The 18,811-nt window shown below is 43.1% G+C and overlaps 1 protein-coding gene across 1 annotated transcript in view; it reads right to left on the bottom strand.

The window, feature by feature from the left end:
• The window catches only part of LOC144128600 (putative G-protein coupled receptor No18), a 118,558-nt gene that overhangs the window by 86,778 nt on the left and 12,969 nt on the right, over positions 1–18,811 (bottom strand). Inside the window, exon 2 of the mRNA XM_077662131.1 lies at positions 14,201–14,277. The gene's annotated coding sequence lies outside the window, so the exon portion shown is untranslated. The remainder of the gene's footprint in view (positions 1–14,200; positions 14,278–18,811) is intronic.

Here is an 18,811-nt window from a genome sequence, read left to right as displayed (position 1 = left end):
CTTTTAAGTTTATTGGTTTGCTTTTTGGTACCCTCCCGTTAAATTTAAGTACGAGCTAGACGAAACCGTCCTAACTGGCAGTCTATTTCGTATAAAGCCAAAGCTCTATCCGGAATCAAATGTGCCACCTTGATAACCACGCGTGTTTTAACACAGGAGGCACGAAAGATGGAATGTACCTTTTGCACTCACATTCGTAAGCAAGCATGGAGGCAACCGACATTTATGGTGAAAGTACAAGAACCACAGAGCGCTAGTCGAGGTCTCACAAGTATGAAATAGGGCTATTAAGCACCCCATAATACCTGTGCATTGTTGAGAAAAACCGCGCTTATAAAGAATAGCCTTAAAGAGCATGTAATAATCTAAGCGTTGAAAATTTTAGAAAACAGTCACATATTAGAGTAGTTTTTCTGTTAATAAAATATAACACACTCCTACCGGGGCCGGAAGGAAAGACGGCGACACATAATTTGTTTCAACGCAACTTCGCGGTGTGCACGCGTCGCCCCCATTTCTTATTTCGCGGCCGTGGAATCTCCTCGCCGACACATTGTGACTGGACCGCCAAAGGTTGCGCGCTCCGCATTCCACAGCGGCCTTCATTATTCACTGCCGCTATTAGTCACTGCCCGCACCGCTGCTGCTAAGAAAGGGCGTTGCGCGGCGAGTGTGCTACTTTTTATGCTGTGCCGACATCTCAAAGCCACAACTGGCACGCGGAAGCGAGCGGTGGTAATTCTCCAAAGCAGCGAAGTTGTAAAATAGCTTGTCTTAAAAAACAGTGCCAATCAAGAAACATACAAGGAACAGACAACAGAACGAGCGTTATCTGTTTCTTGCCCCGTCCTCTGCGCTGTTTTTTTAAGATGAACACGCATCAAGTAGCCCAAATGTGTACCATTGTGTGAAAGTGCAACCGCTGGAAAATTTTGTTGGCAGTAAACTAGTAAAAATATTTGTGTTTGTCTAATAAGGAAAATGAATTGTGGCGACGTTAAGTACGGCTGAAGCGATGTACCCGGCAAGGAAGGATGAGACGCAACCTGCATGGCGTCAACAGGTTTATCACTATTGACTGTCTGAGATCAGAAAAAAGCAAAAAAAACAACGGCTATTTTCTCTTGCTCCATCTGGTGATCAGACAACACACTATTCAACATACTGAAGCCATCACCTACTTGTGGAGCATGACAATGGTTAACATCTTGCTTGATCAATAGAGCGGTAGCCAACGACAACAAATACGAACTAACTTTCACGTACCTTCTTTTTCATCCACGCTTTGACACTGACAGTGGCGCAAGTCTTGACAGAGTTTGCTTCATAATATGTATTGAGAGATGTCCGTCAAAAACAGCTCTTAATGTAAGAGGTCTTTTTCTGTCCTAAATGTGATCGCCTCCTATGCAGGCTCTAGTGCAAATATCGCTACAGTGATCTCTAAACCTGTGGAAGGAGAGATTGTTTTTTGTTTCGATAACGAAATCATCTTTGAAAGCTAGACGAATAATTTCATCCATCTGAGAGGCTGACAGTTCAGTTGTGAATTTCAAGCAAATACGCTGTTTTTTTCTCCCGCGTAACACTGTACGCAATGTGGTCATGATGCACTGCCTCGAATCGGCGACTCTCCACAAAGTAAAAATATCAATGACTGCACGTATATTGGTAACATGCTGACCTAAAATTGATGGCAAAGTCAGGTTTAGACCTAGTTACACCAATTACAATTACTCCTGATTGTTTTCGGGAAGAAGTAATAGCCTGAGAGCTGTCGGCGCAAGTCCTGCAGTCAGACACGTGAACAGGGCGTACCGTTTTTGGAAGTCAGAGTGCGTTTATGCATCGCACACTTTTTTTCCTTCCCAGATATATTAAGCCTTATATTTATCCAATTTCTCCGACACAAAAAAAAAACAACTCTATGTGACGCTCCAGCAAATCCACATCAAGGTGCGGAAACCGCAGGGCCACGTCAGCCATTTTGTCCACCAGTGCTGCAGGATAATTGTACCAGCAGTCACTGCGCCACGGTCACGGCACTCGTTTGAGCAGAACCAGTGAAGAGAGCTCGAAGCTCGCACAAAGCCGGCAGCCCACTGCAGTTCCGTCCCACCGCCAAAGCCGGAATGTACAGCTCGCAGTAATTTGCTGGCTCCGCTCGTACCCGCACGGAGCGATTTATTAAGGCCTGTCCCGCAGCTCGCAGTGCCTTAATGACGTTCCTTGATTAATGCTGACCGACGCAGAGCGGCAGGGCAGGTGCAAGCGAACGACGGTGAGGAGAATGGGTCGACTATATCTTGGATATGGTCAAGGTCTGATTTATCGACACAAAGGCCGAGACGTGTGCACAGAGGGAGAGGCTTTGGAAGAGTGACGACACGAGAGGCTAATACGAAGCTTCACTAATACTGTGCGGTTTCTTTGGTGAAAGAAAAGCTAAAGCTGAAAACAATGGCCATGCTTTCAGTTATCTCCATATTTTATATTTTGTTGATGATGCTCTTGTCGATTGTAATTAAAATATAGCATGTGGCCTGTGGTCGGAAGTCGGTTTTACTAGGTGGTAAATTTTTCAGATTGGCACTGCAGTCTCCCGTACTTGCCACAAGTTGAAGATGCGAAGAAAGAGTTGAAAAACTTGTTTTACTCTTCGACCGTCAGCGAGTACATTTTAAGGCAGCGCTGGGCGAAAAGAGTTCCGGTCCCCTCGGAGAGTCGGATGTTCTAGGATGCTGTCCTTCAGTGTCATCGGCACGCAACGCAAGGCCGGTTCGGCTCTAAGGAAATTTTTTAAAACCACAGAATTCCTTAATCTTAATCACCAGGAATTACAACAAAATGAACAACCTGAGTGCTCTGTATTACGACTGGAGTACCGACCACTGACACCTTTGACGCAGCTCCCTCGTGGGTACCAGAAAATCGGGGCAACTGGCTATTGAGTAACGTTGATAATGGTTGAAGTCGTTATTAAGCCTGTAGAGTTCCTTATCCTAACGTTCCCACCCTGAATGAATATCGTTCTTGATGCGTTTTCACTCTAATGCATGCTGTCATCGCTCCAAACGCAAGCTAGTATGCTAAAATAGATTTCTCCTCTCAGACAGAAAGCAAATTTGAGCCAAGTTTATGGCATTCAACATGTCTGAAAAACTTTCTCTCGAAAATGAGAAGGCGATTCAGCCCTCTTAAATGGGTAACCTATCTGTTGGCATCTTCTCATGCGTCAAATTCTGTCAGTTTGCTTCCATTAACTTTGATTTTTCTCTTAATCATTTCCGTTTAGAAAGTGTAAAATGATTAGGAGATATATTAAGTCGAAGTTGCCATTTAGCTAGAAGAAAACAAAAAGTACCAAATGCTAGAATTTAAGTACATATTTTTTTACGGACATATATCTGACGAAATACATTTGTTCTTTCTAGGCGACAGTCAGAGACATCAGCTGGCACCTAAAAGCCCGCAGTTGTCGCCTTACTCCGAAGAAGAATCGATAAAAAAAAGGCGTTTTCGAAGGAGTTCCAATGAACAGGAGGACAGAACAAAGTCCTGGTAACTCTCGGACAAAGCTCTCCACCTGTCTCCGTCCCGCGTTGCGCTGCGATTTACAATAGGTGGTGACGGCTGTACAGCTGCTCTGACTGTGGACCGAGGGACGTACTGCGCACCCCCGAAATGAAGCTCGTTGGCGGTTATCTTTTCAAGGAGGAAGTGTTTATGGGTAGAGGAAGGGCGTGCACTGCTGGAGGAGTTTAAAGAACATTCATTGACGTCGCTAGTGATTTACACGACGAAAACATGTAAACATGTTCGAGTAGACGCGTGGTGCAAAGAATGCCGAAACACTAAGGCCAGCTGCTGCTGGTACACGAATTCCCCAATAGGGTAGTGAAGCCTCAGTTTTTTCTTAGCCTATATCTTATTTCTTTCGTTTTTTCAGCACCATAGTTTTTGTTTTATTCTTTTCAGTTTAATCTTTAACCCAACACCGAATAACAAATTGAAGTAAGGGTATGAAACAGCCTGTCTTTAAAAATACAAGATTTGCGCTTATTATTTTCCAGTTAAGCGCCGAACTATGGCAGCCACCTTGGTTCCCCCATATTTGTTACTTTTGGTCTCCTGTTCCAGCTCCTACAGCAGAGTGCAGCGATAGGTTGTCGAATCTCCTAGGCTATAAGTTCCAACGTGTACTTTTTTGTATAATTGATTGGCATGTTTTTTTTTTGCTCATATGAAACGGTTTTGAATCTAATTCCGGCAGTTGGCGTTGCTTACCATTGCTGCAACATAACTTCAGCGGACACTACCGAAGCCTGAGAGCAAAGCGTTACATAAGTCAAACAATTTTCTCGAAACGCGGAGTGCTGCTCCTTTTGCCGAATTTTTTTTTTCTGAAGCACATTCTCCGTCAGACCGTATTTGAAAGAGATTATCGATATAGTAGACAGGTCCAGTACTAAAAATCAAGCGGAAACACTGAAAATGACGCTCATTTCAAAGCCCGCTTCCTGGCAAACTTTCCACCTATGAGCGTTGTTTACACTAGACCTTTGTGCCCCCTGACCTTCCAGTTTGTATAGAAGGCATCCAAAAGACCACAGTCTCGAGAAAGCTTTAACGCTCGAAAGTGCACTCTTTCATTCTAGTGAGTGTTCGCCTCAGGTTAAACACTCCCTGTCCCCCAGGATTGAAGCTGCGTGGACGGGCATCCTTTCTACGCTGCTCGGCCGTTTCGAAGCACGACACACTTTCCAGACTAGCCACCGTCGTCGACCAAGAGTACGACGGCTACCGGAAAGTTCGAACTTTTAGCGCCATGACAACGCAGGAGACCCAATTTGGAGAAACTGCAGTCTCCTCACACCAAGTTACGCTTGACAATCACTTCAATTATTAACTGAAAACAGCTAACGAGATTACGGCCATATCACGTGGAGCTTTACAGCAAATGACAAGCAGACTACCAGCAGGTAAAACCGTAAGGCCATTTTAGTTTTGTGTTGAACTCACGTTTCAAGCGAATGAAATCTCTTCTTTGAATGCGAAAACAATACCAGGTCAAAAAATTATTTTGCTTGTAGTTTCCAGCTTAGGTCATTCATGCAAATTTATGCTCCTTTCCGCGAAAAATACAGTTTTGTCTATACACAGTAACAGTGTCGAAAACTCCGTGAAGTGAGAGAATAAGGGCCTCAGCGTAAGTTGCACATACAACCCTGTGCCATTAAATTCAACGAAAAGGAGTGTAACGAAAACCATATTCTCTACCGGTCGCTAGAATATTATGATTTGAAAGTGATTGTAGAGAGCCTGTTGCGCTTGGAAAAAAATTGAGACCTGCTTTGGCGCTGAAGTATTTTCAAAGTTATTACATTAAAGAATCCGGAAACATCGCGTCGTATTTCCAGCACCACTGAAGACTGAAGCAGAATCACGTTTTTTTCAGGTGATGGATAGTCACATCAAGTACATATTCACGTTATTAGATTTAGGATATCGTAACAGTTACCTTACGCTCTCTCTGTATATTTTTCATCAGGGATTTGAAAGCATCTCTGAATTTCCGTAATGCCGCAGTTAAGAGCTGCTTATTTTTGTTAGTATGCTGGGACTACAGCAATTAAAAAGAGAAAATACATGGTGACCTCACCCGAGGTACTTAAATGAGGTAAAATATAATAAAAAAAGATAGATCCAAAAATATTATGCGTCATATGAAAAAATAAAATAAAAAGCCAAATTATGTGTGGATGTATAGCCAAAGCGACAAGGACGTCTGTGACAGAGCTAGGGCTCAAATATAATTGAACCATACGGATACAAGCCTGACCGAAAGTGTATACAAATTCATTTAGGTGCTTATTGTAACAAAGAAGCTTTGATTTACTCCAGACCGCTCAAATCATTCGCCCTCAAACATCGCCTAAAAGGACGCCCCAGCGGCGCGTTCTTCACTCATAGCTACCGCTGGGCGAAGCCGCGACTGTGTCGCCATCGGCCTCGCGAATGAGAATCCAACTTTTCTTGCGGTTCTCTGCATCTGTGAACTGGGACGCGTACTTTGAGCACACACATAATTGAACTAGTCATGTTGCTTTGACCAACGTCACAAAGTTAGTGCCAACTTTTTCCGCACCGCTCTACTTCCACTTTTACCTCCCAATTCCTTTGCCCGCAGAGAGTAGCATGTCATTATTAAAACGTTGGCTTAACTCCCTGTTTTTTTCATTAAAGAGCTTCTCTCTATCTCTCTTTTTATTGATTTTGATTAGTTTCTGGCCAATAGGTGAGTACATGTAAGAAACAGATGCTATATACTTTATTCTTCAGGAAAATTGGTAAGCTGCCATTTATGATCTAAGAAAACTGCCAAACGCGCTTCATCTCTTTATTAAGCTTCTAATTGTGTTGCTCTCGTGATTCGGATATGTGGTCACTACCTGCTATAAGTAGACGTATTCCCTTATTGCTTCCAGCATGTCGCTGCCAACGATAAACTGCTCTAGCCATCCGTGACTGCTGAGCATTACTTGAGTTTTTTACATATTTTTTCCACCTATCTGTCTATATTCATATTATGTCTGTAATAACGGGACGAAAATGTGTGAGCATAATGGACTCTACATTTTCACCCTGCCTATCGTCCACATAGTGAGTCTCCACATCCAGGAAGCGTAAAGACGTCGGTAAAGCTTGGTGCCAAGATATTTTTTATTTCGATTCCCAAATAAAGAGGATAGTAATAAAGAAGCTCGAATGTATACCCTCGTTAATTAAGAAAACCTATCGTTGTACAAAATATTCGCTACAGTGATAACGCACCTAAACATGTGGCTGAGTGTTTAGCGGCATGACTTTGTGGCGGCAGGTTTTCATACACGAGGACAGATTACCACGTCTGGAAGCTACGTACAGTTTCTCCTTTAGTTCCTTCTTTGCGGTCAAGGTACAACACTGGAAGGAATGATGAAGTGAAAAGTCAGGCAAGGAACTTATGTGCTACTAGCAAGTAGCGAGCAACTGCACCGGACAAGCGGAGATCGTGCGTTGGGATCCCTTCGGAGGCATGCGGTTTACATTTATTGAACTCTCTGGGGCGTTACCTTATGAGATGATTGCGAAACTAAATTTCTGTTGTGAACAGAAGTACCATAAGAATAAAACGCGTATTGTTTTGATTTCTTTCGTATCGGAGACTATTCTCTTTTTCCGTATATGCTCCACAATAGGCCCTACACACCTGTTTGCCTCATCAGTCCGATGGCAAAGCAGGACTGCTTGACTTTTTGTCTCCTGTGGAGAACAATTGATAGCACTGGTTGCAATGTACTCCCTCCCATAGCATCCCATAGCATTCGCTGCAAGATAGTTCACTCTATCTAAGCCACCAGCCTTTAAGTTTGAAATACGCTAGTGACCTTTGTTGGTCGGGGCACGTACAAGAAAATGATACTCTGTACAGGCACTCTGTACAAACGGTTTCTCTAGAAGGCACTCTGTGAAAATGACACTCTGTACACTTGAAGTTCTGAAAACGTCTGCAGATGATTGCGAAACACGATGGATGGTCGGATTCTCTCTCTAGTTTTCTGAATTTTAAAACTCGACCATGATATGAGTGTGACGCTCGCGTTATGTGATGCGACACAAAAACTACGTTGAAAGGGCATCCGAAACTTCGTTCAGTTCTTTATTTTTTTGTGTCTGTCTTATGTGGCACGCAACTGCACGAACCCCTGCCTCGAGAAGTAAGCGCACCAGAAGTTGACTTCGTTCAAGATTGTGGCAGCTGAAGTAATGAAGATATTTAGGGAATTCTTGTTGCATTCCGAACTTCACTGCTTTACAATTGAGGGCCTATTCGAAGAAATTTCAGAATGCTTTGTCTTTTTATTCTTTAACTTCAGTGCAGTCACGAATATTTACTGGTAGATAGTTTCACTAGGTAAAAACCAGATGTATACATTAAGAGACAAGCAGGGCAATGTCATTAGCAATATGGATAAGATAGTTAACGTAGCCGAAGAGTTCCACACAGACCTGTACAGTAGCCAATGTAATCAGCGCGCTAATGAGAAAGACAGCAGTGCACAGCAATGCGTCATCCCGCCAGTAACGAAAGATGAAGTAAAGAAAGCCTTCGAAGCAATGAAAAGGGGAAAAGCAGCTGGGGAGGATCAGGTAACAGCAGATCTGTTGAAGGATGGAGGGGACATCGTGCTAGAAAAACTAGCCACCCTGTATACGCAATGCCTTATGACCTCGACTGTACCAGAAGCTTGGAAGAATGCAAACATTATCTTAATTCATAAGAGAGACGCCAAGGACTTGAAAAATTACAGGCCGATCAGCGTACTATCCGTTGCCTACAAAGTATTTACTAAGGTAATCGCTAATAGAGTCAGGGCAACGTTAGACTTTAATCAACCAAATGATCAGGCAGGCTTTCGTAAAGGATATTCCACAATAGATCATATTCACACTATCAATCAGGTGATAGAGAAATGCGCAGAATATAACCAACCTCTATATATAGCTTTCATTGATTACGAGAAAGCATTCGACTCAGTGGAAACCTCAGCAGTCATACAGGCATTGCGTAATCAGGGGGTAGAAGAGCCTTATGTCAAAATACTGGAAGATATATACAGCAACTGCACAGCTACTATAGTCCTCCATAAAGTCAGCAATAAAATTCCAATAAGGAAGGGCGTCAGGCAAGGAGTCACGATCTCGCCAATGCTGTTCACCGCATGTTTGCAGGAGGTATTTCGAAGCCTAAATTGGGAACAGTTGGGAATAAGAATAAATGGAGAATACCTAAATAATCTGAGATTTGCTGATGACATTGCCTTGCTGAGTCACTCAAGAGGTGAACTGCAAATCATGACCAACGAGTTAGACAGGCAGAGCAGATCGATGGGTCTAAAAATTAACATGCAGAAAACCAAGGTACTGTTCAACAGCCTTGCCAGGGAACAACAGTTCACAATTGGCAGCGAGAGCCTAGAAATTGTGCCGGAATACGTCTACTTAGGGCAGGTAGTGACAGTTGATCCGGATCATGAGAGGGAGATAACTAGAAGGATAAGAATGGGGTGGAGCGCATATGGCAAATTCTCGCAGATCATGAGTGGCAGTTTACCAATTTCCCTCAAGAGGAAAGTGTACAACAGCATAATCGTACCGGTACTCACCTACGGGGCAGAAACATGGAGGCTAACGAAAAGAGTTCAGCTGAAGTTAAGGACCACGCAGCGAGCCATGGAAAGAAAAATGATAGGTGTAACGTTAAGAGATCGTAAGCGGGCAGAGTGGGTGAGGGAACAAACACGGGTTAATGACATCTTAGTCGAAATCAAGAGAAAGAAATGGGCTTGGGCAGGGCATGTAATGCGAAGGCAAGATAACCGCTGGTCTTTAAGGGTAACGGAGTGAGTTCCAAGAGAAAGTAAGCGTAGCAGGGGGCGGCAGAAGGTTAGATGGGCGGATGAGATTAAGAAGTTTGCAGGCAAAGGGTGGATGCAGCTGGCAAAGGATAGGGTTAATTGGAGAGACATGGGAGAGGCCTTTGCCCTGCAGTGGGTGTAGTAAGGCTGATGATGATGATGATGAGTTTCACTAAGAAAAGTACAAGCATATGATTCTTTGTATTACGTAACAGGGCTACTAAAATTGATAACTTCGCAAGCTTTCCAAATGGATACCAAAGTACAAACTTCAAAATTTTGAAAAATTCAGGACAAAATGAGAACAGGGAAAAGGAAATAATATTTTTATGTGCTTCCCAGGAATTAGGCCTGGGACTCCAGAGAAAGGATTTCCAGTTCAGCTTTTCTTGTATCACTGAACTTGTCCGAACTCAGAACTCCTGATCATCGCATATAACAAATTCAGGCACAGGCCTTCTACTATCACCTCTTAATGAAATGCACATAGCAAGAGGAAACAGCCTTTTATGACTTATAGGACGGTGTTTGAAATTTTAGTAGGATATCTCGAAGAATTTTCAAAACATCCGAACCAGGGTTTTCTTCTGATTTCAGCGCACTCACATATGTTTGGTGGTAGATTAATCAGGCATAGAAAGCAAAAAATATGATTATTTGGGTTATATATAAAGGTTGCTCAATGTCATTACAATTGTAACTATGTCAAGTGGAGCACCAAATTACGAATACCGCTGTTTTGGCTTGGCAAATAAAAGTACGGGCTCTTAAAATGAAATCTCTACATCTTGTGTCTGCAATTAACGTTTGGAGGAAAAGCTCACAAGAATTAGAGGAATCAGATATAAGAAACAATATATGCTTTCCACAAACCTTCACTTGAGACTGCCTAAGAATGATTTCCAATTTCCGCTTTCATTGTGCCGCTTTAGGACTCCGAGCTCATTACTTCTGAACGTCGTATGCAACATATTAAGGCATACGGCTTCTACTTTCGCCCTTTAATCAAGGAAGAAATATCAAAGAAAATTGGTCTTTTCCGATTTGCAAACATCAGAAGTGCGGTTGAAATTTTGCTCAAAGTTTTCGTCGTCACTAGCCGGCACAAAAAATGAAACAGCGCTAATCGCAACTCATATGCCTTGCAGAGAAGCGCTGCTTTCGGTCTTCTTCTTTTCGGAACATTTACTGATGCTATTTTCTTAATCTTAAAAAAAAAACCGGCAAGAATGCGGTGGGCATATATTTTGCGTCATAGCAGAGAAGAAATTCGTCGGAGTAGGAGCACGGGAGAGACGCCTGCATTCACTAGCTGGAACTTTGCATCAAAACCGAAACCTGGTCGTCAGCGCCATATAGCGAGAGCACTGTCCTTGTAGATGTGTCGAATATTCAAGCAGCGCGTTTTCAGGCCACAGGAAGGGTGTTCAAGAAAGGCACTTTTCAAAGTCTGGCAGCAAGCTGGGGGTGAATAAGGCAGACGCCACATCTAAGAAGCCTTTCGAAATGTTGCAAGAGATTGAAGTAAATGATCTTAGGGCAGGAGGTACTTTTAGAGACAGCGCTCATTCTGCGGGTCTCTCTCCTCTGACACTGCTTTCAAAGGGGGTGTACAAAAGAAGCTCTTGCGTAATAAAAGAAAGTGCAGGAACTTTCACATTGAGCCGATTGAACGCGCTTGGCCTGTAAAGGTGGGCTGTTTTCTTTTGCACCTACATGCTTATATCTTCACTCTATAAGAATAATTATATTTTCATTGTTTCTCCTTGCCACACCACATGTTGAATGTTATAGATATACACTATGACCAAATTTCGACCGGCGTGGACATTTGAACGTTCATCGAAGTGTTGCTTGACGCAGCTCTTTGGATTTCACCTCAACTAAAGTACTGTCGCCTAGACAGGTAATGAAGCCCGAGAATTTACAAGCCGAATGATACAAAACCTCAGCTGCCACGAAGCGCTGTTTTTCCATTTGCTGTACCCTTCGGACTAAAAAGCTTCCATGCTAAGTGCTAAATGGCAGCGAATATGAATCCCAGAAGTAGTATTGTTCAATAGATATGCACCGACTTTTCGGCAAAACCGCTGCGTAATTATGGATAATTGACAAGAATTTCCGCTGGAACCTTATATTGGGCTGCGCCGTAATGAGGATTGTTTTAGCGTGCCATGGTTCGCAATCTGTTTTACTACTGGACTGCTTCTGTCCACATTTACGAAGATTTCTTCGCATGCCTTTTCTCCTGTTTCTTTTCTGTGAAAGAAAAAGAAAGATATTGCAGCAGCGTAAAATTCGAAAATGCAAATTTAGCACAAAGAACTCATCGGGGCACAACGTCGCTGATTACATCACAAATTAATAGCTTGCACTTTCTCTCAAAATCGGAAGAGTCACTTAACCTGACATTTATCAACAAGGACCCTTGTCGCCAGACTCTAAATAAAATCGCCAGGATCACAACGTGCAATGTTACACTGCGGAATTTTAACCGTGAGTTTTTTGACGGTAAGGGGGCATCTTAAAACAGCTCGAATTTTTCCGTGAATTGAAAATATAACCGCAGCCAAGGAATGTCTTTTTTCGAAATGCATCAGCCTCCTAGAACTGAAAATACTACAGGGCAACGGCTCAAGTGACTGTTTTAAAGCTTTCGAGTATCTGCTTTATAAACAGAATACTGGAAATATTTGCACTTATTTTCCCGATGGTATTCTGCTTTGCCGTGATTTCGGACACAAGGAGTTCTTACCTCTCGCCAAAGGAAAGGATTCCAGTCCCACGCATTGCATATGCAGTAAGCAAGAAGTAACATTGGAGTCGCGAAACTGGTGCCATTAACAACTGGACTCCGTTTTAAAAAAATTCAGAACAGGAAATATGCAGCGCAAAAAAGCACACGAACCACAGAAGAAAGACAAACACAAGCGCTGACTTCTTTCGCGCACGAACGACTTTCTTCTGTCATCCGTGCGTTTTTCTGCGCTGCATATTTCCTCTTCTGTTATGAACCGACGGGCCCAAACCAGCAACCTTCATCATTTCAAAAATCTCTTTGTGGAAAGAACGTTTCAGCGATTAAAAGAATTGGGTTGGAAGAGTGTTTATAACATTTAATGGTAACGCCAAGTTCCCATCATAATTCAGCTCTCAACTGACCAAGCAACCCATATAATCTTTACAGCTTTCCTAGGAACTACTCCATTATTAGTCTCAGAATATATTTGTTTTCTGCACCTTGTTTTATTTCAAATCGATAGCGTTAAGGAGCTCTTGTCGCAGAAAATCGAGGGTCAACGTCGTCAGCGTCGCTGACCGTAAGCAAAAAATCTGCGTCAAAATGCCCAAAGAAGCAACCTAGGTGGAAGGTGGGCCACCTAGGTCGCGTAACCTTGTGGCGTCATCACAACCTGAGCCCACCGGATTGTGAGCAAACTGCGCACCGTGGCAGGTGTCAGTTAAACTAGAGATTAGTCGCGATGAAGGGCAACCTGAGGTGTATAAGCACAACAGGTGGCAGCACCTGCCATCGCGGGCAGTGGTGGAGCGTATAACCGCTGCATTACTACGCCAGGAGTGGAATGAAGAATCCCAGGGATATATTATTGTTAAGTGCAGAATGGCCAATTAAACATATATGGGTTTTAGCCCTTTAAAGCTATCGCGTCGAACCCTTGAGACGGGGCTCATGTGCCCGCTTCAATTTTTTATTCAACTTTCTTTTGCGAACAATCAGGCAACTGGAATATATATTTTCAGAATCAACGATCACTGCACTCAGTTTGACGTGATTATATTAATATACATGGAGAAATATACATCAAATACTACTATCTGAATCCATCTCTCCCCCTGTATTGTTCGATACACGCAGTATTGTTTTACAGATGTCAAAACAATCAAGCAGTCGGGTTGAAATTGATGCGTTTTAAATGGCTACTGTTTTCTGAGAATGCCTCTATTAAATTCAAGCTTAGATCGTTAAAAATATATTGGCTCCGAAACGCTTATGGCAGCCAGCGCATAAGAACTTGACCAGTACGTATCAATGGATACGTAGCTGACCAAGCATAGTACGTTCTGCTTCTAACGCCAATACGAAACCCTTATTAAACTTTTTAATCGCACAAGGGACAAAGCGGAGCCGGGTATGTCTTCTTAACCGTTCTCAAACGTCATGTATATTCGAAAAGATGATGCTGCATTAAGCGTACTCTAAACCTACCATGTATGCGCATCTTTTATTCTTTTTGAAATCCTCCAAATGTTTCAAGTCAAATATTTTAAGCCCTGCCACTGACGCAACGCAGGTCATGAAGATAAGGATCGAATTTCTTCTATTTCTTAATTACTAGGGTGAACTACCACCTCCTCCTGTTACAGGCGGTCTCCACTATGACGAACTTTTCGCCGTTCTAGCAATATCTGCACATTGAATAGCAGCTCTTAACTTGAAACGCGCTACTTCTGTTTCTGGAGGTTACACGATCACCGCGGAGCCCCTCACGGGACTACGGGCACTAACTTTTTTCAGAACAGACAAGCGATTAAGAATATTACCCGCAATAAAATCGCAAAAAAAAATTCCTGTCGTCATAGCTCCGTCGGCACAGCAACGCTTTCGTAAACAAAATTATGTACAGAGCATAACTGCAGTGGCCAGTCGTAGGTTTGAACACATGCAAGAAGATATAATGGCAAAAACCTGTACAGGTAAAAAAATGAAGCACACTTACCGCAAGTAGCAAGTACTCATTATTCTTTAGGTCCAGCGTTGGCAGAGTGAATGTACCACTCGTAGTCTTTGTTCAACCTGTACAGAGAATGAGAACGACTGATAAGAAAGAGAACCTCATTTTAAAGTGGAGGATAAAGCTCGCAGATGGACGATATTTTAACAAGTAAATAACATTTTCTGTTTTGCGCAGTCTGTTCAAAATGTGGGGCTTGGTGCTGAAGAATGCTGCGGGCTGCGGGCACGTGGGGGTCTGAGATAATAAAATGACTGCGGCTTAATGAGTAGTCATTTACTCCTATTCATATGAGGCATATACGATTCCACAATAAATGGAGACCGACGGGAATCGCTGCGGTTCGAATTTCAACAATTGCAACCTACATGTTTGCGCCAAAAAGAGGCGAGATTGAATGAGCACTTTCGCGTAAAGGACAAAATGACATGTGACGTGAAACAGATCACAATTCGCGGCTATTAATGTACCTTGACTTTTGTTTCGTCATATATATATATATATATATATATATATATATATATATATATATATATATATATATATATATATATATATATATATATATATATATATATATATATATATATATATATCAGGAAATTATTTTGCAAGGAAAAGTTTAAAAAAATTGGCGGTGGTTTAGCTCTGGTTAAACCTCGAATGACGCGATAGCTATAGCTGGCCGAGTGGAACTTGTTCACGTGATCAGCCATGGCGCCGCGCCGCCGGAAGCTGCTCCGCACCACGTGACATCGTGGCGGCGCCGCAATGTGGTAGCGCAGCCACAGCGTGGTGGCGCAGCCACAGGGTGGCAACGCAGCCACAGGGTGGCGGCGCCGCCACGCTGAAGGCTCGAATGCTACGTTTTCACTGCGCGCATGTAACATTGATTTTGTTTTTATCATGAGAACATTCGTGGCACACCCATGCGGGCAGTTTATTTTTGAGGTACAACAGTTTATCTACAAGTGTAGTGTCAGAACGTTTCCATAGGCAGGCTCCTACGCTGTACATCGATGTTGAAGACGTGCGTAGGATTTGAGCCTATTTCTGCAACATCTACTTTCTGTGCGAGAGTCGCTCTTTTTAGAGTCATCGGTTAAGATTGTAGGTGAAAAGGTTTGTCGCTCTAGATGACGAATCGGTGACGGCGTCGCGTTTTGCAACGTTTTAAACTGTGGAGACAGCACAAACACATTTCTGAGACTGAACAATACGGTTGAATGCGCAAGAGAGCGCCTTTAGTGAACAGGAGTGCTGGTCGCTTCAATATTTGCTTACCATATTTTTTCAAAGGCTGCACTTTCTTTCCCTAAGAGAACCCCTTTGCATATTATTCTTTTGTTGTGATCATCATCAAGATATATTGTAGTTTTCACGGCCGAAATACGCTACGCTATAAAGAGCCCATGTTTAAGGACAAAACGTCTACTGATTTCTGCTACTATGGCCTGACGAAGAGAGACATGCCATAGACTCAGCCTACTCAACCTAGAATGTGGCGCAATGATGTAAAGAAGCGTCCTATTGATCTGAAAAGTGCATTCTGCTGACGATCGATTGGTGCCACAATGCTAAGAAAGAGCCATTTGGGGCAATATTTTACACATTGGGAACAATTAAATCTGTTTTCAAAGAAAGAGGGTAATATTTATTACCATGTTACTGACCCAAACTGGTGCTAATGATCCGCAAACAGCACCTCTACATTCTGTATTCTCGTTAATGTATAGTACGTACGGAATGAAGTGTAAAACGAAGAGTAATTGAAAACATAATTCTATTTTTGAGAAAAAAAAACAGCAATTCGTCCCAAGCGAAAATATGACATTTGAAATAGACGCATTCGGGAATGCCGTTCATGCTAAGGCGTGTAGTCTGTCGCTTCCTATTTTTTCAGAGTTAAATATCTTGTGTAACGTTTGTACATCACCCTTCAGGGCCTCGTTGGTGAGCTTGCACAAGGCGCTTATGTGCCACGTGTTCAGTGAAAGTGAGCATGCGCGCCTCTCGCTTTAATCTACATTGTTTCTGCGTGTAAAGAAATGTGAAACAGTAAAATACCTAGCAACGGTTCAAGGAGCAGTGTAATTGCTGTATAGGCAGTAGTTTCGCCTCTCCATGTGGCCTGTAAACAAATAATGCTATACAGACCAGGGGAAGAAACCAGTACTCATAGAAGCAATCTTTTGAACGGCTAACAGGAATTCGGTTCCGTAAGTTCGACCTCTTAAATTTCCAAGCAACAGCTATAGCTCGCGGGGGCGCAAAATTGCGTTATAGTTCCTTACACAATCATAATTTACCGAGTGTTTCTATTGAGTTTTACTGCTGGAGCAGTAACAGTGGTGCTTTCTGAAGGTGCCCACAGTACCTTTGTAAAGACACAAATTGTTCTCTGTTTGAAACCTCGCCGAGAGCATGCCCCACCCCCCTGAAATGCAACCCACCACCAACCCACCTACCACTACCTCCCACGCGGTGTCCTCCCAACGAAGAGACCCGCAGCAGCTAAAAGAAAAAGCAATGACGATATCGGTTGCACAGACGCAATGAGAAATCAAACTGGCCTCTAGCAGTATCTCCACCCGATCTGCCCACCTACGGGGCTGAAACCCCTCTACCTATCTTCAAGCCCAACCTCTACCTTACATAAGCGCCACATCTACACAACTTCAATCTCCCGAAAAAATTTTGTCATGTATTATGCCTCGGCTAACAGTAACAGCATCAAAGTAAAAGCATCAGAGTATTCATGTCACTTAAATCCAAATCCTATCACAGCGTTCTCGCATCAGGTTGCATACACATCATCAAATTTTTTGTCACGCACCACTATGCAATTGAAAGCCGAAACATGAATACGAAAGCAAGCATTCTGGATCTGCTTCCATTCATTTGTGGGATGACAAGCAGCACATTGAGACATGTTCTGTACCTACGCACGGCACGCAATTACGTGCACATTGAAGCCTAGTGTTGGCTATGTGCGCTTATTTCAGACTGTTCCCAGTTTGGGATCCTTTATTTTCTTTCCCGTAGTGCACGCTGACCACCTGGCACCATATTCTGCTCCTCCCTCCACATTTCTAATCTTTTTCATTCTAACATGTGCATGCCTACGCCTGCTTAAACCAATTTAGCTTGCTGAGAACATATTATCGTCAACTAGATGAAGTCGGACAAGGAGTGCTAATGTTGTAGTTGACAGACTTCAACAAACCTGCAGCTGCAGCCTTGGCTAACTACTGTTTGAAGATTTTCTGACACCGTACTAAGGATCCTGAAGCCGAAGATGACAACAGAGAACATCTTCTGGTACATTTTTTAGCAATTCAAGACCACTTATTTTCACTGAATTTGGCAGAAAGCCCAGTTTGCCGCATGCCATCAAAACAAACTAAATATTTGCCCATATTCGATGGCAGGAACACTGAACTCATTATCTCTTTAGAATATTTCCTTTCATTAAAGCCTAGGCAGTTAATCAGCATTCATAACATGAAGGATTATTTCACTCATTTACGTATCTATATCCCAGCCTTGAAACCAATAGCCCGCGCATATATGCCTCTCAGATTCAGTGCTTTTTACTGCGCTAGTACAAAAGCTTCATTCTGAGAGGCGGGCTTGAACGATTCGAACTTTTATTATATATTTGCTTCACGCGATGCGTTATTGAGATCCATTCTATCGATGCAGTTTTGCATCATAAAGTTTTCTAGAAGATGCCACTTCGCAAGGAATAAAACACGGCTCTTCCCAACTGTTCCATACTCCCGGATCCATAGCAGCTTTTCATTATCACGGCCGCTCTCATTTCGTATGCATGGGAACCTCGCGTACTCTTTACAAGGAAAGTTCTTTGCATTCTACATTCGTGTTCATTTGCTATATTCCAGGCGATAATGCTTTCTCTAAATGCAAAATTCCGCAGCGGGCACTTGAATTCAGATGTAAAGCTTGACCATCACTTTTTTTCTTCGTATAAATATTTCCGCCGCTCGGATAGCAGGAGCAGCCTGCAACGTATCTTCGCGCGCATCTTCCCTGCTTACGAGAGCAGCACGGGACTGAATATTCCGGCAAGCAAACAAATGATTTATATTCTTCTGGGCACGCAATACACGAGGCACCAGGGATTCGGGCGCGAAGAAAAGCACTCCTATCTCAACAGCGGTGGCAGAGTTCTCCAATGCGCTACGTTCTTGAGGGCAAGATACGAAGATGTATAAATAAAATATGATCTCCAACAGAGCTAACACGTGAAAAACGAGATGAATCGAAAGATAAATCAGGTTCCATGGAAAACGCAAGCACAAAGGGAGCAAACACCCCAGCGTGTCAAAAGAGCAGAAGTCAGTTTGCTCTTTCCTGACGCCAACAATACTACAGACGGCGGTCAGCGGCTGCCGAGTGCCCTTGTGACGGCCACTTCTGACGACTAGCATGCAGAAAGCGGTCTCAAGGAAATCAATTCCCTCCTGACGGAGCATCGATCGACGAGTGTCTCTAGCACGCGCCCTCACGACAAGATCGCTGGGTTGCGAAGTATCTTCACTCGGTGCTCCCGTAAATAGCTGAGCAGCGAGA

This window comes from Amblyomma americanum, chromosome 4 (genome assembly GCF_052857255.1).
Source record: "Amblyomma americanum isolate KBUSLIRL-KWMA chromosome 4, ASM5285725v1, whole genome shotgun sequence".
NCBI classification, from domain to species: domain Eukaryota; kingdom Metazoa; phylum Arthropoda; class Arachnida; order Ixodida; family Ixodidae; genus Amblyomma; species Amblyomma americanum.
The sequence above is the reverse complement of the archived record's forward strand: the minus strand, read 5'-3'. Positions and strand labels throughout refer to the sequence as shown.